Raw genomic sequence first — 24,806 nt, forward strand, 5'->3', positions numbered from 1 at the left:
ATTAAGTGCCTTCCTTGATGCCCATCCCCCAATTACCCCATCCCCACCCCAGCAACCCTCAGTTTGTTCCCTAGAGTTTAGAGTCTCTTACAGTTTGCCTCTTTATCTATTTTTAATCTTAGCTTATTTTTCCTTTCCTTCTGCTGTTAATTTATTTTGTATCTTAAATTCCTCTCTCTAACCTATTTTGCTTAGCATAATATATTTTAGTTCCATCCATGTTGTTGCAAATGGCAAGATTTCATTTTGATGGCTGAGTAATATTCCATTATATACATATACATATTACATATATATCTCTCATCTTTATTCATTCATATACCTCTATCTGATCCCCACTGGTTAAGTCCCTCAGGTCCTTCCAGTGTTTTTCATGAGGAAAAGTCCCCAAAATGGACTTTCCAGAAAACATCCAGCAATACTGGGGAAGATGGGTTCTGACTGTGGGTTTTCTTTTGTCCTGGAGAAACAATAAGACCAGGGCACCCTCATGGTGCAGAAATGTGCTGACCTAGGAAATAGGCACAACAGTCAAAATGTGACTAGTTCTCTTATCTTTCTAATGCGGCCCCTATCTGCTTCTGCAGTCCAAGCAAGTGCTTCAGCCTCAGTTCCAGGTTCTGGGATTTTTTTTGCAATGCCGTCTTGTCTGTGCGTACTTGCTAGTTGGTCTGAACTGAAGGTGGGGAGGGGAGCTTGAAGATGGCAGGGGGCGCTGAAGGTGGGAACAACCTATGCCACCCTCTTGGTGATTTACCTCCTGTCCATTATGGTGTCCTTATTTAGCTTTCATGTTTAATGAATATATATTGAGAACTATCTGTGTTTTAAAAATGTAGAACAAAGACAATAAAACATACTTACCACCTATAGGATTTTTAGTCTGAGTAACTTCATAAAGTGTTAAGAAATTCCATGAAAATATGAATGTTTATTTCTATTGCCGTCATTAGAGGTGATAAACTCAATAGAAACCAAAAATTCTACAACATTTAAAAAAAAATACATTCATGAATAATTTTTTCTTCTTTTTTTAGTTAGCATATAATGCATTATTTGTTTCAGGGGTTCAGGTCTGTGAATCATCAGTCTTACACAATGCACAGCACTCACCATAGCATATAACCTCCCCAGTGTCCATCACCCAGACACCCCATCTCTCCTACCCCCTTCTCCTCCAGCAGCCCTCAGTTTTTTTCATGAGATTCAAAGTCTCTTATGGTTTGTCTCCCACTCTGGTTTCATCTTCATTTTTCCCTTCCTTTCCCTATGATCCTCTGTCTTGTTTCTCATATTCCTCATATCAGTGAGATCATACGATAATTGTCTTTCTCTAAATGACTTATTTCACATAGCATAATACCCTCTAGTTCTATTCCATGTCATTGCAAATGGCAAGATTTCATTTTTTGATGGCTGCATAATATTCCATTGTATACATATACCACATCTTCTTTATCCATTCATCTGTGAACATCTAGATTCTTTCCATAGTTTGGCTATTATGGACATTGCTGCCATAAACATTGGTGTGCACATGCCCCTTCAGATCACTACATTTGTATCTTTAGGGTAAATACCCAATAGTGCAATTGCTGGGTCATAGGATAGCTCTATTTTCAACTTTTTGAGGAGTCTCCATACTGTTTTCCAGAGTGGCTGCACCAACTTGCATTCCCACCAATGGTGTAGGAGGGTTCCCCTTTCCCTGCATCCTCACTTAACACCTTTCATTTCCTGACTAGTTAATTTTACCTGATTTGAGCTGGTATCTCACTGTGGTTTTGATTTGGATTTCCCTAATGACAAGTGATGTTGAGCACTTTTTCGTGTGTCTGTTGGGCCATTTGGATGTCTTCTGTTTATGTCTTCTGCCCATTTCTTGATTAGATTATTTGTTCTTTGGGTGTTGAGTTTGATAAATTATTTATAAACTTTGGATAATAGTTCTTTATCTGATATGTCATTTACAAATATCTTCTCCCATGCTGTCTGTTGTCTTTTGGTTTTGTTGAGTGTTTCCTTTCCTGTACAAAAGCTTTTTATCTTGCTGAAGTCCCAATAGTTCATTTTTGCCCTTGCTTCCCTTGCCTTTGGTGATGTTTCTAGGAAGAAGTTGCTGTGGATGAAGTCAAAGAGGTTGCTGTCTGTGTTCTCCTCAAGGATTTTGATGGATTCCTGTCTCACGTTGAGGTCTTTCATCCATCTTGAGTCAATTTTTGTGTGTGGTGTAAGAAAGTGGTCCAGTTTCATTTTTCTGCATGTGGCTACTCAATTTTTTCAACACCATTTGTTAAAGAGACTGTCTTTTTTTTCTATTGGACATTCTTTCCTGCGTTGTTGAAGATTAGTTTACCATAGAGTTGAGGGTCCATTTCTGGGCTCTCTGTTCTGGTCCATTGATCTATGATCTATGTGTCTGTTTTTGTGCCAGTACCATACTGTCTTGATGATGACAGCTTTGAAATAGAGCTTGAAGTCTGGAATTCTGATGCTGCCAGTTTTGTTCTTCTTTTTCAACATTCCTCTGGCTTTTCTGGATCTTTTCTTGTTGTGTATAAATTTTTAGATCATTTGTTCCATTTCTTTGAAAAAAGTTGATGGTATTTTGATAGGTATTGCATTAAATATGTAGATTGCTCTAGGTAGCATAGACATTTCCATAGTATTTTTCTTTCAACATATAAACATAGAAAGTTTTTTTTTTTTTTTCCATTTCTTTGTGTTCCTCAATTTCTTTCATGAGAATTCTATAGTTTTCTGAGTACTGATCACTTGCCTCTTTGGTTAGATTTATTCCTAGGTATCTTATGGTTTCCTGTGCATTTGTAAATTGGATTGACTCCTTAATTTCTCCTTCTTCTGTCTTGTTGGTGTATAGAAATGCAACTGATTTCTGTGCATTGATTTTATATCCTGACACTTTACTGAATTCCTATATGAGTTCTAGTGCTTTTGGGGTGGAGTCCTTTGGGTTTCCACATAAAGTGTCATATCATCTGCAAAGAATGAGAGTTTGACTTTTTCTTTGCTGATTTGGATGCTTCTTATTTCTCGTCTGGTTGGTGAGGCTAGGACTTCTAGTACTATGTTGAATAGAAGTGGAGATAGTGGACATCCCTTCCATGTTTCTGACCTTAGGAGAAAAGCTCTCAGTTCTTCCCCATTGAGAATGATATTCGCTGTGGGTTTTTCATAAATGACTTTTATGATATTGAGGTATGTACCCTCTATCCCTATGCTATGAAGAGTTTTGATCAAGAAAGGATGCTGTACTTTATCAAATGCTTTTTTTTTTTTGCACCTTTGAAGAGTATCATATGGTTCTTGTTCTTTCTTTTATTAATGTATTGTATCACATTTATTGATTTGCAGATGTTGAACCAATCTTGAAGCCAGGAATAAATCCCACTTGCTTGTGGTTAATAATCCTTTTAATGTACTGTTGGATCCTATTGGCTAGGATTTTGGTGAGAATTTTTGCATCCATGTTCATCAGGGATATTGGTCTGTAATTCTCCTTTTTGATGGGGTCTTTGTTTGATTTTGGGATCAAGGTAATGCTGTCCTCATAAAACACGTTTGGAAGTTTTCCTTCCATTTCTATTTTTTTTTTAATAGTTTCAGGAGAATACGTATTAATTCTTTAAACATTTGGTAGAATTCCCATGGTAAACCGTCTGGCCCTGGGCTCTTGTTTGTTGGGAGATTTTTTTTTAATTTATTTTTTTTAAAGATTTAACTTATTTATTTGATAGAGAGATCACAACTAGGCAGAGAGGCAGGCAGAGAGAGAGGGGAAAGCAGGCTCCCTGCCAAGCAGAGAGCCCAATGTGTGGCTCGATCCCAGGACCCTGAGATCATGACTTGGGCCAAAAACAGAAGCTTAACCCACTGAGCCACCCAGGCACCCCTGTTGGGAGATTTTTGATGACTGCTTCAATCCCCTAACTGGTTATGGGTCTGTTCAGGTTTTTTATTTTTTCCTGGTTCAGTTTTGGTAGTTATACACCTCTAAGAATGCATCCATTTCTTCCAGATTGTCAAATTTGCTGGCGTATAGTTGCTTATAATATGTTCTTATAATTGTTTGTATTTCCTTGGTGTTTGTTTTGATTCTCCCTTTCATTCATGATTTAATTAATTTGGGTCCTTTCTCTTTTCTTTTTGGTAAGTCTGGCCAGGGGTTTATCAATCTTATTAATTCTTTCAAAGAACTAGCTCCTAGTTCTGCTAATCTGTTCTACTGTTGTTTTGGTTTTTTTTTTTTTTTTCATTAATTTCTGCTCTGATGCTTATTATTTATCTTCTCTTGAGTGTTTAGGCTTTCTTTGCTGTTCTTTCTCCAGCTCCTTTAGGTATAGTGTTAGGTGTGTATTTTAATCTTTCTTGTTTCTTGAGAAAGTTTTGTATTGCTATACACTTCCCTCTCAGGACCATCTTAGCTGTGTCCCAAAGATTTTGAACAGTGTTTTCATTTTCATCTGTTTCCATGAATTCGTTTAATCTTTCTTTAATTTCCTGGTTGACTCGTTCATTCTTTAGTGGGATGCTCTTTAGTCTCCATGTATTTAAGTTCTTTCCAAGTTTCCTCTTTTGATTGAGTTCTAGTTTCATAGCATCATGGTCTGAAAACATGCAGGGAATGATCTCAATCTTTTACTATGGTCGAGACCTGATTTGTGACCCAGGATGTGATTTCTTCTGGAGAATGTTCCATGTGCACTAAAGAAGAATGTGTATTCTGTTGCTGTGGGATGGAATGTTGTGACTGTATCTGTGATGCCCATCTGGTCCAGTATGTCATTTAAAGCCTTTATTTCTGTGGGTTTTTTTGTTTGTTTGTTTGTTTTTGTTTTTGTTTTGCTTAGATGATCTGTCCATTTCTGTGAAGAGGGTATTAAAATCCCCTACTATTATTGTATTACTGTAGATATGCTCCTTTGATTTTGTTATTAATTTGTTTATATAATTGGATGCCACCCTGTTAGGGGCATAGATATTTAAAATTGTTAGACTTTCTTGTTAGGAAGACCCGTTAAGTATGATATAGTGTCCTTTCTGGTCTCTTATATTCTTTGGCTTGAAATCTAATTTATCATATATAAGGATTGCCACTTCAGCTTATTTTTGACGTCCATTAGCATGGTAAATTGTTTTCCACCTCCTTACTTTAAATTGGGAGGTGTCTTTGGGTCTAAAATGAGTCTCCTGAAGACAGCATATCAATGGGTCTTGTTTTTTAATCCATTCTGAGACTGTATGTCTTTTGGCTGGGGCATTTAACCCATTTACAATTCAGGGTAACTATTGAAAGCTATGAATTTAGTGACATTGTATTTCCTGTAAGGTAACACTTACTGTATGTTGTCTCTGTTCCTTTCTGGTCTACTACTTCTAGGCTCTCTCTTTGCTTAGAAGACTCCTTTCAATATTTCCTGTAGGGCTGGTTTGGTGTTTGCAAATTCTTTTAGTTTTTGTTTGTTCAGGAAGCTTTTTATTTCTCCTTCTATTTTCAATGACAGCCTGGCTAGATATAGTATTCTTAGCTGCATATTTTTCTTGTTTAATACTCTGAATATATCATGCCAGTCCTTTCTGGCCTGCCAGGTCTCTGTGGATAGGTCTGCTGCCACTATAATATTTCTACCATTGTATGTTACAGAACTCTTGTCCTGAGCTGCTTTCAGGATTTTCTCTTTGTCTCTGAGACTTCTAAGTTTTACCTATTTTTATTGATTTTGAGAAGGATTCTCTGTGTCTCCTGGATTTTAATGCCTGTTTCCCTCCCCAAATTAGGGAGATTCTCTGCTATAATTTGGTCCAATATACCCTCTGCCCCTCTCTCCCTTTCTTCTTCTGGGAGCCCAATTATTCTAATATTGTTTTGTCTTATGGTATCACTTATCTCTCAAATTCTCCCCTCGTGGTCCAGTAGTTGTTTAGCTCTCTTTTCCCCAACTTCTTTATTCTCTGTCATTTACTAATTCTCTCTTCTGGCTCATTTATCCTGGCAGTTAGAGCCTCCATTTTTTATTGCACCTCATGAATAACTTTTTAAAAATTTCACCTTGGTTAAATTTTAGTTCTTTTATTTCTCTAAAATGGGATTCTCTAGTATCATCTATGCTTTTTTCAAGTCCAGCTAATACCTTTATAATCATCATTCTGAACTCTAGTTCCAATATCTTACTAATTCCCATATCGATTATGTCTCTAGCATTCAGTACTGCCTTTTCCTTTTTTTGAGGTGAGTTTTTCTGCCTTGCCATTTTGTCCAGAGAAGAATAGATGAATGAGAGAACAGAGTGGTAAAAGGGTAAGAATGACCCTAGAAAAATATACACCTTAAAAATCAGTGTAATGGATTTACAAACCCGAAACAGAGGCAGAGAAAAGAAAGGATATATATATGGATGTGTATGTACATATATACATACACATCCATATATAGACACACACACACACACACACACACACACACACACATATATATAGAGAGAGAGAGGCTGGTGAATAGAATAGAGCCATACAGTTGATTTTGGGTGTATTTTGGTCTGTTAGAAGAAAGCGACTTCCAAAATTTTAAAGAAAGAAGCACTTACATATATATATATACACAAAAAGAAGGGTAAATACAATGAAAGGATAGACTATAAGTGTAAAGATGAAAATTGCAACAGATTTTTTAAAAAGAATTGATAAGAAGTTGGTTGAAAAAATTGGAAAAAAAAAAAAAAGGAGAGAGTGTGATCAGGCAGGAGACTGGAACAAGACCATGCACTAGATTTAGGGTATATTTAGGTCTGTTAGAAGAAACTGTACTCCAAAATTTTAAAGAAAAAACTTAAATGTATGCAAAAAATAAGGTTAAATACAATGAAGTGATAGATTATGACCATAAGAAGAAGAATTTTAAAATTTTCTTTAAAAAGTTTTTTATAAGATATTGGTTAAATTAGGGAAGAGGAAAAATTTTAAAAAATAGAAAAAGAAAAAATAAAATTTTAAAAATTTAAGTTTGAATGACTGAAGAATCATGGGGGAAAACCCATGAATTCTTTGTGCTATATTTTCCTAGCACTAGGGTTTTGCAGTTCTCACTGACCCTGAACTTGGTCTTGGATGGATGGTCTAGCTAATCTTCTTGGGGAAGGACCTGTTGCCCTGATTCTCAAATGTCTTTGCCTGGTGTGGAATTGCATCGCCTTTGCCAGGGGCCAGACTAAGTAATCTGCTCAGGTTTGCTCTCAGAGTTTTTGTCCCTGAACGCTTTCTGTAGAGCTGTAGAGCATTGGAGGAGGAGAATGAAAATAGGGGTCTCCCAATCTCTGCCCAGAGGAGCGGAGAGATTGGGACTCCACTCCTCAGTGCACACTCAGAGAAAATCAGTCAATCCCTCCCATTTCCCTGGTCTCAGGCCACGCTCCAAGCTCACCCAGCCTGTAATGGAGCATTTCTCTCTGGCACACGGCCCCATTTGGACACTGCAAACCCAGCAGATTCCTGCCACAGTGCTCCTCCCAGAGGAGGGAGCTGAGTCTCCCCAGATCTGCCACTTCTGAGATCCCTGCCCAAATAGCAGTGGCCCTTCTGTGCCAGGGATCACGATTTAAGGTAACCCCGAGCTGAGAGCCACTCCTAGGTTCCATCTCTGCAGCCGGCTTCCCTGCTCCAATAACTGGGAGCTCTGCTACACTCAGACACCGCTGGTCTTTTTGTGACCCCCGTGTGTCCTGAAACCACCGTGTTCCATGGATCCCCGTGTGTCCTGAGACCACCGTGTTCCATGGATCTGTCTTGCTTGCCATTTGTTTCTAGGTCTTTTTGTGGGCAGGACTAAGTAAGCTTTTTTTACTAGAGGACTTATATCACAGTTCATAGCAATATTGCAAGTTTAAATTTAGAATTACTCAGTTTTAACCTGAGTTGCTTGGTTTTATCTTTGTATTTCTTTTCTCTTTTAATGAAATTCTAGATTCCTAATGACATTAGCATAGTTCCTTATTTCCTTGATCCTGTAGTAATATCACTATTCTATAGTTTAAGAATACTAACATCAGTATTACTGGTGGCAAAATTATTACTGCAAAGAATGTAAGATATCCTTGTAGTTCTTCTTCTTCCACTTATTTATACCCTAATAGCAATTTATAGACCCTAATGTGCTTTAAATGACTAGGAGCACTCTATTTTATTAAGCCACCAACTAAATATGGGGTTATTTATTTTACTTTGTATTAAAAAATTATATGTATGTAATATGATACCAAATTCATATCTATAATTCAAAATATAATCAGAAAGGTCTACCTTCTGTGCATCTCTTGCCCCTTGATTCTTCCACAGTAAACCATTTACTGACTTATTTAGTTAATGGCTTAATCTTCTATCTTAAAAAAACATGTAAGCAAATACATATTTAGAGTATAATTATATATGTGTATGTATATATATATATATATATATTTGTATTATATTCTCTACCCTTCCATGAAAAACAGTAGGATAATGGATAATAAATCTTTCAGACTCACGTGCAAATGAATCACTGGTAGGAGGGAGCTTGTTAAAACGCAGAATTCTGAATCCTGCCCCAGAGTTTCTATTTCAGTAGGTTGAGGATTGCCCCCAATTATTTGCATTTTTAATAAGCTCCCAGGTGATGGTGATGCTAGTGTGGTCTGGAAGCTACACTCTGAGAAGCAGTGCTCTCGGTAGTTACTTTGTACTTCATTTTCCCACTGCAGTTTATATTCTGGAGATCACTCCAGCAACAGAAAAAAAGTTTTACTTATTTTTGGTAGCTGCATAGTACTCTGCTGGGAGGAGTTAGCATAGTTTCTTCTACTTGTTCCCCAGTGTGCACATTTGAGTTGGTCCTAATATATGGTACTAAAAATAGTGCTCTAATGAAGAGGCTTAGGTATACTTCTTTTAATAAGTTTCCTATTTTTCCCAGTCTGTCATTACAGTAAATTTGTAGAAGTGGGAATTCTGGGACATAGGTAAATGTATATGTAAATGTTTTAATTTCCCATTAGCTGGGGATTTAAAATATTCCATCTGTTGTACATTTTTTTGAAAACAAAATCCATTATTCCTCAATTTATTTTTCCTTAGGGTTGAACATTCAAAAATTTAAGGTAATGAGATCCTACTGCAAATGACAAAGTAAATGCTTTCCTATGCTTTAAGTGGAGAATACTGAAATCATTTGGAATAGAAGTCCTTTAAAAACAACAACAAATTTATCAATTGGTAGCATTAAAAAATATTTAAATTGGATATATTAAAAGACATTTATATAAATTATAATATGTAATGTATATTATAAAACAAGTTCTATGTAATTTATAAGAAAAATAAGACAATATACTTGTTAGAACATAGATTATAAGATTTTTAAATTTGTGAATCTCAGATATTGACCTCAAATGATTAAAATACTTGTTATTTAAGCCTCAGTCTCTTTATCTATGAAATAGAGTTTTAAAAAAAGATGCCTACTTCCTAAAGCTTACCATTTTTAAAGATAAAACTAGTTAATGCATATAAAGAATTTAGCTTAACAGTTCTTTCTTACCAGAACAATATGCCCTATCTTACACTAATATTTTATAATGCCCCATTTGCTCTCTGAAAAATAATTTATGTCCAATATAACCTAAAACATAGATACTTTTATAAATGAAGTAATTCCCTCACTCTGATTTAAAAGAGAAAATAAAAGGAGAGTAATTTATAACAAAGGAATATATATTCGACACTTTCATGATTATGCATGACAAATCTAAATGACACAGGAAATAATCAGATGTTTGCAGTTTACCGTCTTTCGTATGGCAGATCAGGTAGGATAAATATAGGTGTGCTGAATGTGTCACTCTAATTCCAAGAGCAATATTGCCACCAGGGATGTCGTTTCCTAAAATCACAAATTAATTTTCTGAAGTGGTACTCAAAGTACAGTCTTTCCTTCGTTTTCATGGCAGCTGAATTCCAGGAAAACTTTTTGCATCTTCAAATTGTGCAACAAACATTTTGTGTTTTTACGTAAGACTTTAGGCTGAGCCAATTAGTCTGAGACAATTATGAAATGATGCATCTCTGAGAATATCCAGTGACATTCTTCATTGGGGAGGATTAACCCAAGAGTTCTTATACCACCTGTGTCCTCTGGGACAACTGAAAATGGGCCAACATTTCCAAAATGTACCAACTGTCTGCATGACACTGGCTTTGCCCAAGGCCTGACATATAGTAAGTTCTTAAGAGATATTAGCCATATTATGATTTTTATTAATGTCCCTGCAGATAATAATTAGATCATATTTATTCCTTGTGCTGATGGCCTTGTTCAACTTCACTATTGATCAGTCATAGGTTTATCGACAACCTATGAAAATAACTCATGTTCCTGTAGTTGGTTCATTGGGTGGTTTTATATGGATATATAGGCTCAATTAATGTTTTTAAGCTCGAAGAGATTATAGTACAATACACATGTAGTAAATTAATAAAATACAAACTAAAATGAAATCAGTTTCCATGTTTGGGCTAATATCCACTCTGATTTTAAAACCAGTATTGCAGGGGCACCTGGGTGGCTCAGTTGGTTAAGCGTCTGACTCTTGATCTCAGGGTTGTGACTTCAGGCTCCATGTTGGGCTCCACACTGGGAATGGAGCCTACTTAAAAAACCAATTAATTAAAAATAAAACCAATATTGCAGAGTAGTTAAGAGTGTAGACTAGAGAGGCACATGGGTGGCTGAGTCATTTAAGCATCCGACCCTTGAATTCAGCTCCATTCATGATCTCAGGATCCAAGAGATCAAGCCCTGAGTTGGGCTCCTTGGTGGAGCCTCCTTAAGATTCTCTCTCCCTCTCCCTCTGTCCTCACTCACTCTTTCTCAAAATAAATAAATAAAGAGTCCAGACTAGAGCCAACATAAGAAATACAATGTTAGTCCTATATGTAATTTTAAATATTCTGGTGTCCACATTAAAAAAGTAAAATGAAACATGTGAAATTAATTTTTTTAAAAGATTGTATTTATTTATTTGACAGAGAGATCACAAGCAGACAGAGAGGCAGGCAGAGAGAGCCAGGAAGCAGGCTCCCTGCTGAGCAGAGATCCCGATGTGGGGCTCGATCCCAGGACCCTGAGATCGTGACATGAGCTGAAGGCAGAGGCTTAACCCAGCCACCCAGGCACCCTGAACCTTGTGAAATTAATTTTAAGAGTATGTTTTATTTAACCCAATATATCCAAAATATCATTTCAGCCTATAATCAGTACAAAAGTTTCTGATAAGATGTTAAACAGGCAAGATAAGATATTACTATATTCCTTTCTTTACTCTGTGAAGGCCTATGTATATTTCAGCATCTCAGGGCAAATCAGCTGTACTGTAATTCCTCAGTAGCTCTCTGTGGCTGTGCCTATGGTATTGGCCAGTACAACTCTAGTCATACCTAAGCCAGTCTTCTGGGCTTTGATCCCAGATCTACCGCTTACTAGCTCCGTGATCTTGGGCTGCTTACCTAACCTCTGGGTGCTCCAGTTTCATCACCTGTAATATCCAGGTCATAAAAATAAAGTCTATTTCAAAGGGCTTCCCAGGAATAAGATGAGTTTATGGGTATAAAGGACTTAGAACAGACGCAAAGTAAGTTCTCAGTAAAGGTTAATAATAGTCTATGGGTTTAAGTTTTTTTTAATACAATAGAAAACTGTCAAAAGCTGGGATAGAAACAAACAAACAAAAAAACGTCATCAGCCTGGTGATGGGTATTAAGGAAGGCACGGATTGCATGGAGCCTGGGTGTTATACACAAACAGTGAATCATGGAACACGACATCAGAAACTAACAACATACTGTACGGTGACTAACATAACAGAATTTAAAAAAAAAAAAACTTCATCAATAAATATTATGACATATATGGAATCTTTCTCCTCCTCACCAATTCCCCCACCCCCGCCCAGCACGCACACACACACACACACACACACACACCCCTCACAAACAGAAACTGTTTCTGATACCATTTCTTTCCGTCTGGGATTATGAGCACATATTCTTGCCAAATTTGGTGGATAAACAGGAGCACAGGATATACTAGTCTTTTAGCCACTCCTGATACGGAGTCTTAGAGCTTTGATTTGATTTTGATCCTCACCATGTATCATGTGTTAAGGGATGTGTAGATTTGAATCTGGAGGTTGCCTGCTGACTTCTAAGTAAACAGGAATTTATGCAGCCAAGAGAACTCACATAATTATTTCATTGTTGGGCCCCTTGCTGAATCATACATTGGAAGCATGGGAATGACCTCGTATTTGAATGTGGTTGCACAATTATTGACAGGTCACAATGCAATAGGAGTTCTGTTCTTATTTTTTTGGCCACAACGAACTTTTTCATGTCAAAGTGACAATTGCAGGAGGTGGCCATGGGGTGTAAAACGTTCCAGCAGAGATTTTTAAAATTTTCCTTTTATTCTCTACACAACAGACATTCTTCTATTTTCAACCTGATGGTGCCATTTTCTCTCTCTCATTCTCTCTCTCTCTCCTCTTTTTTTTTGCAATGGTGATAGACACTGTAAGTAAACCAGATAATAGACTCTTAAAGTTTCTGTGTGCAAATTGAAAGAGCACATGAGAGGGCTGGCCTGCACTGAGGGCTTGCAGCCCAAGCAATATGGTATATAAATACAACACCAGCAGAAGTTATAACAATAGTTTCTGTCAGCCTGTCTGAGATGGTGAGAGCATAGCAGTGGGGAATAGCACAGTAACCCAGAAATGTCCAGATTCTTCTGGCCCCTTTTATTGTGATAAATCTCTTGTAAACTTTACAGAGAGGTATTGTTTGGATCTGGTATATCTCTGTCTCGAACGTGGCTGTGTGCATCTATTCCTTCCTGTGGAGCTATGTAGCACAAAAGCCAGTTCGATTGCATGCAAAAATAATAACAAAATACGGTGCGGGAAGGGAGTGGAGATAACATATTTGAATAGGATGAATTAACTACTTGTTCTACCTACATCATATGTAACGTAAATAGTGAGAGATTGGATGTTTAAAATTTAAGTAAGGTTCTCTTGTTAGACCAGAAGAATAACTGTTTTTTTAAAATTTTTTTAAAGATTTTATTTATTTATTGGAGAAAGAGCAAGAGAGAGAATGAGAGAGAGAGAGAGAGAGCATGAGAAGAGGGAGGGTCAGAGAGAGAAGCAGACCCCCTACTGAGCAGGGAGCCCAATGCGGGACTTGATCCGAGGACTCCAGGATCATGACCTGAGCTGAAAGCAGTCGCTTAACCAACTGAGCCACCCAGGCGCCCCCAGAAGAGTAAGTCTTATGGATACTGGTTTATTGCAAGATACATCAGATAACTTACTACAGACTGAGAATACGGGGGCCGTGCATCCTACGTAAAATTGTACTGTGTCTTAATAAAAGAACTAACAGGAAGTAATTATCATAAATACTGGCAAAATATTACATTCAAGTAAGTATTTCTAAATATGTATTTGAAAGAAATTAGGGAGAGTGTAAGAGCATGGATGAGAAGAAGCTTGGAAAGACACTGTCTCGATCTTTTGTGAAAGATTTTCTGTGATCTTGGAATTTGATATATTTGCATTGCTGGCAGGCAACCTCTATGCCCGTCAGCCTTTAGATCACATGCTGTGTATCCTCTCTTCTCTGAGACTCCCTTCATTCCTCAGAGCCAAAACGGCCTCATCCCGACCAAATAACATCTATCTATTCCTACAGGGCATCCCAGCTTCTATCTGAGCTGCCTCCCCCACCAAGTCTTTTCCAAACTCCCATAGCTCTCAGTTATGCCTCCTTTTACTTCTAACAGTGTTTGGCAGACTAATTTGATGAACACCTACTGTATACCTGTGTCACACAGCTAGTAAGAGATAAAGCCAGGATTTGAATTGAGAATGAATCCAGAGCTTATCTAAGGTTCATCCTCCATGGGAACTGCCACAAATGTGTGATGGCCATTGCTTATTTCAGAATTTCCAAGCTTCATTGACCCAGCTACCCATTTGATCCCACATTGTTCAGACTTGAGTTTATTTTAAAAAATTTTTTTTTAATATGGTATTTATTTCTCAGAAAGAGAAAGGGAGCACAATCAGAGAGTGAAGTAGACTTACAACCTAAGGAGCCTAATGTGGGTCTCTATCCCAGGACCTTGGGATCATGAGCCAAAGGTAGACGCTCAACCAACTGAGCCACACAGGTGTCCCTGTTTAGCCTTGTCTTGCTGCATTACTTTATAATAGAAGGTTCCTTGCTGCCCCACTGGACATGTCTGAAGGCAAGGATTGGGTCTTGCTTTTCATCTTTGTACACTCAACAGTAAGAGGTTGTAAGTGTTCAAAAAAGGTTTGATGAAATATAAACTGACCATAGTTCCTCCTATATTTCTATAGTAGATATGTATCTGTATATCTGAGGTATCAAAGTTCTCCTTGGAAAAAGAACACACATATACCAAAAACAAATAAAAAGCCCAAAGTCACACTGAAAAGGCTTGTACAATGAGTATTTCCAAGTATTAAAAAATAACTCACTATATTAAGCAATAGTCTATGTAATAAATTCAACTTAGAAGTGCAATGATTTCTTAATGATCATTAAAATGAAGTCAGAAATTGTGACCGTAATTTACTGATTCACTGATTCACTGCTACCTCCCTTTTCATAATTGGTGTTTCATATTTGGTGTTCAGTTTTGCAAATACTCCTGAGAGCCGACTGCATGCAGCGTGTCATTTGCCTTAGATTCATGCAACACTTTCACTGTGTGACATTCTCAAAAGGCCTTGATGCTTTAATGTGCTGTATGAATACTTCCTAAGGACAACTCTTCATCAGGCTAGGTAGTATATCTCTTTTAATTTATGCCTCATAGTTTCATTTTAAAATATTCAAGTATGGGGCGCCTGGTGGCTCAGATGGTCAAGCGTCCCTCTGGCTCAGGTAATGATCCTAAGGTCCTGGGATTGAGCCCTGCATACGGCTCCCTGCTCAGTGGGGAGTCTGCTTCCCCTCTCTCTCCCTCTGCCTACTGCTCTCCTTGCTTGTGCTCTCACTTTCTCTCTATCAAATAAATAAATAAAATCTTAAAAAAATATTCAAGTACTGAGCAACAATACCTCTAAATCAATATTTCTAAATTATTTCTTTTTCCCTCTTTTCAAGCATACTATTATTCATTGAGAGAAAATACTAATGACAAATAATAGTTCCGTGGGAAGATATTTCTGATATTAATATAACAATCAACATGTAAAACATGAATTAGACTTCCACATTAGTATTTCTGTGTCTTTTCTGTTAATAATCTACTCTTTTATTATAATGTTCTCCCAAGATATTCCTATTTGATATCTTTTTTTATTCTTTGCATTTCCTAATGTGTTTATTTTGATGTTATAGTACTGTATTGTGTGTGTGACTTTGCATGCTACATTTCTAATCATTTTTCTTATCCGCTGATTTGCAGCATTTATATATGATATCACTGTGTAAAAAGGAATTTGCTTTAAGAATTTGCTTAATTTTTCCCATTTAAAAGGTATATTTTATTCACTTGGTGATTTTTAATTGAAACATGTATTGGAAAGCATGTGTACACTTAAAACTATAGTTCTACAGTAGTTTGACTATTTTTTTAGCAAACATTCAAGAATTCTTACATCTGATAACAGTCTTTTGAATATTCTCAGTGGGAAGAAGTATTTGTTCTTTGAAAGCATATTTGAATTTTTTGAAATAGCCAAAAGTTATTCAATGTCAAACCTGTTCAATAATTTTGGTGATCATACTGGGCAATACTACTTCTAAGCAAAAACAAAATTGAACCATAAAGAAAAGTTTTCTTTTGTGACTTATAAACTCATTCTGAAAGAAATCTCTCCAGAGGAGTTCCAATGAGGGAGACGTCATTGAAACAGAGTGGGATTTCCGGTGGGATTAACTTGCAGTGAGTTTGGAAAGCTCTGAAGAGAGGGATATTAAAACCAAGCTTGATGCAAGCACATAGGGATGGCACCTAATCTAGCCTTGGATGAAGGGGAGTCAGGAAGAACTTCTCTAATGATTCATGAAGATGAATAGCAGATACATAGAGAAGAGTGAGAGGAAAAAAGATTATTCTAGAAGAATGGAACATTATCTACAAAGGCAGAAAGGCAAAATAATGTGTAAAATCTAGCTCTTTAAGGCTGGAGTATAAAGTTAGTAGGAGATGATATTGAAGAAAGAAGGAGAGTCAAGTTGGAAAAGAATTGTAAATGCGATGGTGGAAAGTTTAGACCTCATTCTCAAGGTAAGAAATGCCACAATTTATCTAAGCAGGCAGCTGACCTAGGTAGGGATAGAGAAAAAGAAGCAATTGCAAAGGTATCAAGAAGGCAAAATCAATAGACCTGGTTGCTAAGTGTGAGTGATAAGGAAAAATAAAAGTAAAAAGTACAAGGTAGCTTTTAACCTCTTAGTTTGGAATCCAGATTAGATGGTACGTCTGTCTCTTAGTTAGAAAGTAGAGGGTAGGAAAAACTAAGATTTGTTTTGGTTTAATAATGAGCTAAGTTTGGGATGTGTTGCATCAGTGTTACCTCAGGATTATACATGTGGAATTGTCACTAGGGCTGATCAGTATTTGGTCTGGGGACTTGGGAGCAATCTGACAGGTTATTTAAATTTGGAGTCAGCAATGGACAGTGAATGAAGCTGTGTGGTGAATGCATTCCATGACCTCAAGAATTTGTAAAATGAGTTGGAGAAAGACGATGAAAGTCTTCTGGGGAGCCACAGATTTTGAGTCTGTTGTGGAGAAATTCAGAGTATATGCAGAAAGAATGAAAGGGGGGAAAAAGGTTGGGGGAATTGTGAAAGGAGAACTGGAGACCAAGGTGTCATGGAATCCAAAAGATATGGGTGTTTTACAAAGGAGGAAGTAGTCAATGGTATAAAAGCCGCATAGTAAGCACTCAGTACATATTGGCTGGATGAAACTCCTAGATGAAAGAAGAAGACTGAAGAATATCGACTAGTGGTATTTCCAGAGTATATTCTGTACAATATATGGGCAAAATCTATTGTTCTCTGACATTTAAGAGTGATGGGAGGGTTGGAATTGGAGATGCTGATCGTAGACCACTCCTTCGATATATATAATAATAAAAAGAAAGAAAAGGAAGGCTGTCACTAGAAGTATCATTAGGCTCACAAGCCCTAATGTTTCTTGTTTCTTGAGTAGATGTGTTAAATATAATTTGCTGATTTTAAAATTAATACTTGTTGATAGTAGTATATATAGGAAAATACAGAAAGATACAATGAATAAAATTAAAGTTATTCATAATAGACTAATATATATCCTTGCATAAATAGTTCCTTGCCTACATATTATACAGTGATCTTGGGCACGTTGGTGAAGTCAGCTCTCAACATATTTTAAATCACTGCAATCCAGACCAATTGTCTACTTTGTCTAGCTTGGAGCTGTTTTCCTAGAAGCTCCATTTGTTATCCTTCTTTGAACTCTTTTTTTTTTTTTTAAGATTTTATTTATTTATTTGACATACAGAGATCACAAGTAGGCAGAGAGGCAGAGAGAGAGAGAGAATGGAGGAAGCAGGCTTCCTGCAGAGCAGAGAGCCTGATGCAGGGTTCGATCCCAGGACCCTGGGATTATGACCCGAGCCTAAGGCAGAGGCTTTAACCCACTGAGCCACCCAGGTACCCCTTCTTTGAACTCTTGATGTGTTTTTTCTGTGTTGGATTTTCTGTGTCTTGGAACCATTTCTTCATTTTCTAGATTTTTCTCTCTTATTTCAGTAGAATACAGTCTCTAGTAGCTAAAGCAGAAAGGAACATGAGAGGTAAAATTCTTATTACTTTAGATATTTGAAAATATCTTGATTATACTCTCACTTGATTGTTTACTTAGCTAGGGACAGAAATCTAACTTGAAAATAGTTTTCTTTTAGAATTTTAAAGACAATGTTCCATCGTCTTTGAGTTTCCAATGTTACAGTTAAGAAGTCAAAAGTCATTATGACTTTGTATATGACGTGTTTTTAGCTCTCTGAAAACTTTTTAAAAATTGTTGGCCCATCCACAAGTTCTGAAGTTTCACAATGATGTGTTCTGGTGAGGGTCCATTTTCATCAAGTGGACTGAAGAGTAAGTGGGCTCTGGAAATGTTATTGAATTATATCATTGATGATTGTTGAAAGATAATTCTCCATGATTTTGCAAACTTTGGACCTGTACAGTCTGTGAATCCCTAGAAAAGGACATTTTTTAACTAATAAGCAGTCTTAGAAACTAGAGATAATGTATCTCCCTAGAAAGATTTAAAAGCATGCTTCCCCAGAAATGTTTTAGAGTATAGAAGATTAAAGCTTTCTGTTTCTTTCTGGAAGTATTGCTTAAATTCCAGGATAATGTATAACCTCTTTCATTCTGGGGAGAAAATAACAAGATATGTCAGCAGCCTATAAAAGCTTCATTTTCTAAAATTTAGGATGTCTCTGCAGTGGTGCACTTACAGAAGTAAATCCTCATTGTGTCACACTGTGGGGATTGGGGCATAGGGAACCAACACAAAATGCTATTCCTGCTGCTGTTTTTGCTTTGAGTAATAAATGAGTTGCATCTATGAGGCAGGCTATCATGTCTTCTGTCAGCATATGTTTATAAATCTGTGCAGACTAATGTGAACTTTCAAGGGGAGTAAAATCTTTAACCCATTCACTGTTTTTGACTTAATAACAGTTATTGTTTGTCTATTTTCTTAATTGTTTCTGTCTAGGGATTATACCTCCTGGACTGGTTCTCTAATATTTTATTGCCTATTTTCCATCTGAGATCATCTCAACTTCATTCTCCAATGTTCTGTCAAATTCTTCATTTCTGCTTTCATGTTTTTAATTTCTAAAAGCTTATTGTTTTCTAAAGGTAGTTTATTTTTAATAACATTCTATTTTTGTTTTGTGAATGCAGTAACTTTTCTTCTTTCTCTGAGAAAATTGGTGAAATATAAAGCTTCCTTCTGCATAGCAACTGTTTGATTTTTTAAAAAATTTATTTGTTTTGATCTACATCTTTTATACTAAAAACATCATAGATTTCTAGTCACCTTTGGTTGATTGTTCAGATTTAAAAGTTGGGGACTAAATATTAAATAAAGATTCTACTCAGTTAAGTAGCATATGTTGACCTTAAACTTGACTTTAGAGAAATGTTGCCTGTCTTTTATTGTTACATGGTGTCAGGTGCTTTTGTTGTCCCTTATTGGTTCAGTCAGAATCCCCAGAAAATATTCTATTATTGTTCTGTCTTGAGGGTAAAGTCCAGATTGCCAGTTTTCAGGGAATAGAGAAAGGGATGAGGAGGGAAGACAGAGTCTCAGCATTCAGTAAATCCATATATTTTTTAAAATTCTCATTTGGTGAATAGTAACTCTGCCAACTGTGTCACTGTCTCCCAGTATAGAAATCCTGTGTTTTGCTCTCAAGAGAGTAAATCCCCAGACTCACCCTAATGCAGAGTGTTGGACAAAATAAGACTACTTTCCAGTTTTCTTAACTTTCAGCTTAGGTTTTAGCATCTAGAATCCACTAAATTCATTACCACTCACCCCTTGCTTTTTAGCCTCTAAAATTTTGTTGCTGCTCTTTTATCTCCTATTCTTCCTGTTCTTGTAGGTTTATGCATATATATATATATAGATAGATAGATAGATAGATATAACAGATGTTGTATGGGGTCTCAGGAAGGAAAAGCATTACATGAATACATGCAAATTGCTATCCTTCCTTGAAAGCAGGTTTACGTCTTTATTTGGATTTTTTTGCATTTTTTGCATTTTACCTTTTTAATACATTTGAAATTACAAAATGAAGATTCAGCATTAATTTGTGGGGTTTTTCCTCAAATATAGCCATATTTTCAAAACCATTTTAAGTGATTCTTTGTCCTTCAGCAGGTGATGGCTTGTGATTATTAAAAGCTAAGATCTAGAGCACTTGAGTGGCTCAGTTGGTTAAGCGACTGCCTTCAGCTGAGGTCATGATCTCAGGGTCCTGGGATCAAGTGCAATATGGGGTTCCCTGCTAGGCTGAGAGCCAGTTTCTCCCTCTTCCATTCTCCCTGCTTAGGCTCTCTCTCTCTGTCAAATAAATAAATAAAATCTTTAAAAGAAAAAAAAAAAAGCTAAGATCTAGTTCCGGACTATCTAATGTATTTCATTCATCAATTAATTCCATTCTGGTACCAGTACCACAGGATTTTAATTATGATACTTCCAGCAGAAAGCTTAATATCTTGAATGCCAGGTCTCAAAGGAAGGGTTGCTGTTGTTTTTATTTGCCTTTCAAAAAAAACATGAATACTTAACAGTGCCTTAACACTAACAGGAAAGACCAAGAAAGAAAGAAATGATAACGATAAGAGAAAATGAGAGTATAAAAATTTTAAAATATATTTATTCATTCACATATAAAGTTATTGATCCAAATTGTATAGTGTAGAAATATATTTTCTAAAATTACCAAATTTTATAAAAAATTAAAGAATATATTTATTCACTGAAAAATAAAAAATAGTCATCTTTTTAATCACCCAGTATTTGGTAAATAAGTTTTCTGGGAAGGTGAAGTGAATGAAATAATGCCAACTTTCTTTCCCACTGTGTGGAAGTATCAGAAGGCTTTATATGTAATGAATATCCTATAGGTTCTATAATCAGTATTTTCATACAATTTTACAATCCACTTTTTCTATTAATACTGTATGTCAGTATTAGCATCCCAGTCTATAAATATATAGAAACTGTGGCTCAGAGAAGTTAAGTAACTTGCAGAAATTTACTACTGAATGTCAAATTCATGTTCTTCTAGTCTCCCAAGTATAGGAAAAAAATTTTAGGAAAAGAATTTGATGATTTTCTAATGCAATACTATCTAATTCACATAATCTATTTAAAAATATGGTTTTCTTTATCCTCAGTGTAAAGTAGCATTTAGAATATTAGAAAGAGAAAATATTTGCCATATTTTATTAAGTCATATTTAATAGATTATGTTCAAATAAGAGCATTTGAGAATTGAATACATAAAATCTATAAGTGTGTTACTAAGCCTATTTGAGACTTTTCTTTCTGGTTCCCAGACTTTTAAGTATTATGAACAAGTCAAAAATGTTTTTCATATTTCCATGTTCTAATTAGACTGTGAGTCAAGAACTAACTGAAAACCCACAGTTTTGATGGCTAGCCCTAACGTTAACTTCAGAATCAATCAAGAATCTTCTGTAGCTTAATTTGATAGGTGACACCTGATTTGATCTTATAAAGCCTAGTAAATAAGATAGCCAGTGAGTAAATATCAGACATGATTTTTAAAATGGCATATAGATTTTCCCACCAAAATCAGATCAGTCTGATCTTTATGTATAGTGTAGCAAGAGTTTGTAGTAGAGTCATGTTCCTGCCTTTTGAAAATTTTATCTAGGTATCATTGAAAAGAAATGATGTTGTTCAGTTTAAAAGAAAATCACAATTCCCATCTGATATTTAAGTCATTTGGTTGTGTCTAAATTGAATGGCAAGAAAGAAGATATTACCATTATTAATTATTATTATTATTGTCAGTTTGTATGTCTTCTGGGTTAGAGTAGAATTTTTTTTTACATCCAAGATACATTATATTATTTTTTAAGCATAATAAAGGTTGTATTATAATTTAATAAATGAGAATTTACTTACTGTTATCATCAACATATATTTATGTTGTTTTATATACATGCAAAATACTGAGCATTCTCTAGTGATTTATACCACTAGAGAATATAAGGATATAAGTTCTTCATTGAGGAAACTCGCCTTTTCATAGAGGCCAAAGTTTATATGTAATTACAGTCAGTGCTGGAAAGTCCCCAAGTATAGATAACAATTGTGTGAGCATACATAAAAAATGATTAAAACTAGTTGGAAAAGTAAAAATATTATCTCTGGAGAGGTGGCATTTGATCACGCCTCAAAAGGTAGTTGGGAGCCGTGGACGTTATCTGAACACTCAAAGGAGAGTGACTAGAACTTCTGTGCTTTTCTCTTTCTTCCTGTGAAGAACAAATAAAAGAATGGTGTGGAAAGGAAGCTTCTATTAACATGAAGTCACTGTAAAAAAATGAAAGTTTATAAGGTACTCTTCAGAGGATTGGGAAAATGCCATCAGGTTGTTTTCATTTGCTTTATATTGTAAAAGAAACTTTTCTGACCATATCATTCACAGATAGAGCAGGGTGAAGATCCAGTTAAATTATGAAGGAATGTCCAAGACAGCGTATCTTAAACAATACAGAATGCAACCTCTTTGTCATGGCAGTCAGCTGGTCTAGGCTGCTAGGGTGCCTCTTCTCTACTGGGTCATTCCGGGAAGCAAGTGCCTCCATTTTGTTGTTCTGCAAGCCCACAAGGGTGTTATTTTCATCCTTGTAGTGAGAGCAGGGTCACTGTCAGCTCTATCCTCCTGTGACAGTTATGTTACTGCCTAGCCAGTGACAAAAGTGGGAAAGCCAATATCCTGGGAAAGATAACAGCTCGCATTCCATTAGCCTGAATTTAAATACATGGCCGCACTACCTCTGAGAGAAGCAGGAACATTATATTTTGGGTAGACAGTAGTGTCCCCAGGAAGAAGGGCAGAAATGGATTTGGAGGAAAGGGGAAACTAGCTGCCCGTTACAGATTTTTGTTGCTTTGTTTTGTTTTTATAATTTCTCAGGATTTATAGAAAATTTACAATTTAGATAGTTATAGTGTAATCTAAATCTTATGAACAATATGGAAGGCCACATTCTATAATTACATGGTTAATTTTTAAGAGACTTCTAGAATAACGTATACATGTGGCTAAGGCAATTCCCCAAATTAAAGTGTGAGATTGAAGCTATTCAGACAGCAAAGTAAAAATGTGACTTATCCTCTGTTTATGTGTTTAACAAGATAAGATCTGTGATTCTCATATTTATTTGACTGTTCCTTAACAACAGTGTTCACTGTGTTAAGTACGCATTTCCGAAGACAGTCAAAAGCCAGTTCTAGATTATGAGTTGCAGACTACCCAGATAAAAGCATGAATTTGAGATATGTTAGGATTATTTAAATCACTTTTGTACAAATGTTCAATGACAGAATCACAACTTAGAGTCTTTTCAAGTCTTTAACTCTGATTGTATCCATTTTGTGATAGGGACCAAAAAAACCATATGAGATGTGTTTGAAAAATCAGGCCTGATTAATACTTTTAAAGTACTATATTATTTTATGAAATAGAGAAATAAGCTGTTTATGGGAATCTCTGCTACGTTTTAAAATTAATGAAGATTCCCTTTAATATGTGAGTAAATGTTTTTGTAAGTGAATATTTAAAACACTATGAAATATTATTTAATAAGTGTATATTTTACCAAGTTCAGTTCAGTCTAACACGTATTTATTGAATGCCTATCCTGTGCAAGATAATGTGTGGTTCCCACTTAACATGCTGAATTAGGATGACTTTTGTCATGTGGGCTTCATTTTTTCTAAGGGTGGCTGATTAAGAGGAAGTGAATGCCGAGTTCTCTTTACTGGGAAGACATATATACAATCAAGTAAAATAATTGCCGTCTCCTGTACTATATATCAACAAAGTAGTTAAGAGATGAATGAGCCTTATTATAAATAAACTTTACACTGAAAATGATTGTTCTAGTGGTCTGACCTCCCTGGGCACCAGAGTCAGTTCTATAACTTAAGGGAGTATATAAGATGAATGGGATATGGCCAGACTGTATTTTATTTATATATCAATCTCCAACTTACATAAAAACCTCAAAGGCAGAAGGAATCTAAAATTAAATGGGAAAGGAAATAGAATATGAGGCCAAGAAAAAAAAAATTCTCTGCATATATTTTACTTATCAGACACAAAATTAGTTGTCAGATTTCCCCACTTCCTCTTCCAATTTGCTTTAATTATAGCCTGAGGCAGGAAACCCAACAGCAATAGCAATGGGGCTGAGAACTGATTGGATGGGTGGGTGGTGGGAGAAGGGGTTGGGAGAATAGATGAGATATGTGGTGGGAAAGAAGCATACCAAGTGACCTTGGCAAGAAATGACCTTGAACTTAGAAATTACCCCCGGAGGAAGAACACACACCAAAATAGGATTCTGAAGCTTGTAGTAGAAGGACAGTCTCACTCACTCCAGTGTATCTAAAGACATTCTCCTCTTCACTTAATTCAGGTTATTTTGGTTTTATGGTTTTATTTCCTATGACAGTTTCTTAAGTGCAAGAGTGCGTGATGTCTTCATTTGTTTCCAGGTTTCCAACCAAAAAAAAAAAAAAAAAAAAAAAACAAAAAACACCATAAAATAAAAGCATAATGATTCCTAAGGGTCTAAACAGCCCTTGTTTTGAAAATCTACTTACCCACGTACCCTTTTTATAAATCAGGTAAACTCTTAAGTAGTATAGTTATTATATTTACACAGTTATCAATTGTGTTTCTGTGGGGAAAAAAAAGGCTTTCCATTTGATATGTGTACCACATTTGCATATGCACTGTTGATGTGTCAGTACCAGTTGATAGAAAACTGAATGGCAAACCAAGAAGAGGGGCAGAAAATAACAGAACAGGTCTTGGCGTCAGTGCGACAGGAGCTTGGATTTTGAGGTGGGAGTCGGACGGGGAGGGCATGCAGAT

The sequence above is a fragment of the Mustela putorius genome, unplaced genomic scaffold (genome assembly GCF_011764305.1).
Source record: "Mustela putorius furo isolate JIRA1106 unplaced genomic scaffold, ASM1176430v1.1 tig00003932_pilon_pilon_pilon:0A:0A, whole genome shotgun sequence".
NCBI lineage: Eukaryota > Metazoa > Chordata > Mammalia > Carnivora > Mustelidae > Mustela > Mustela putorius.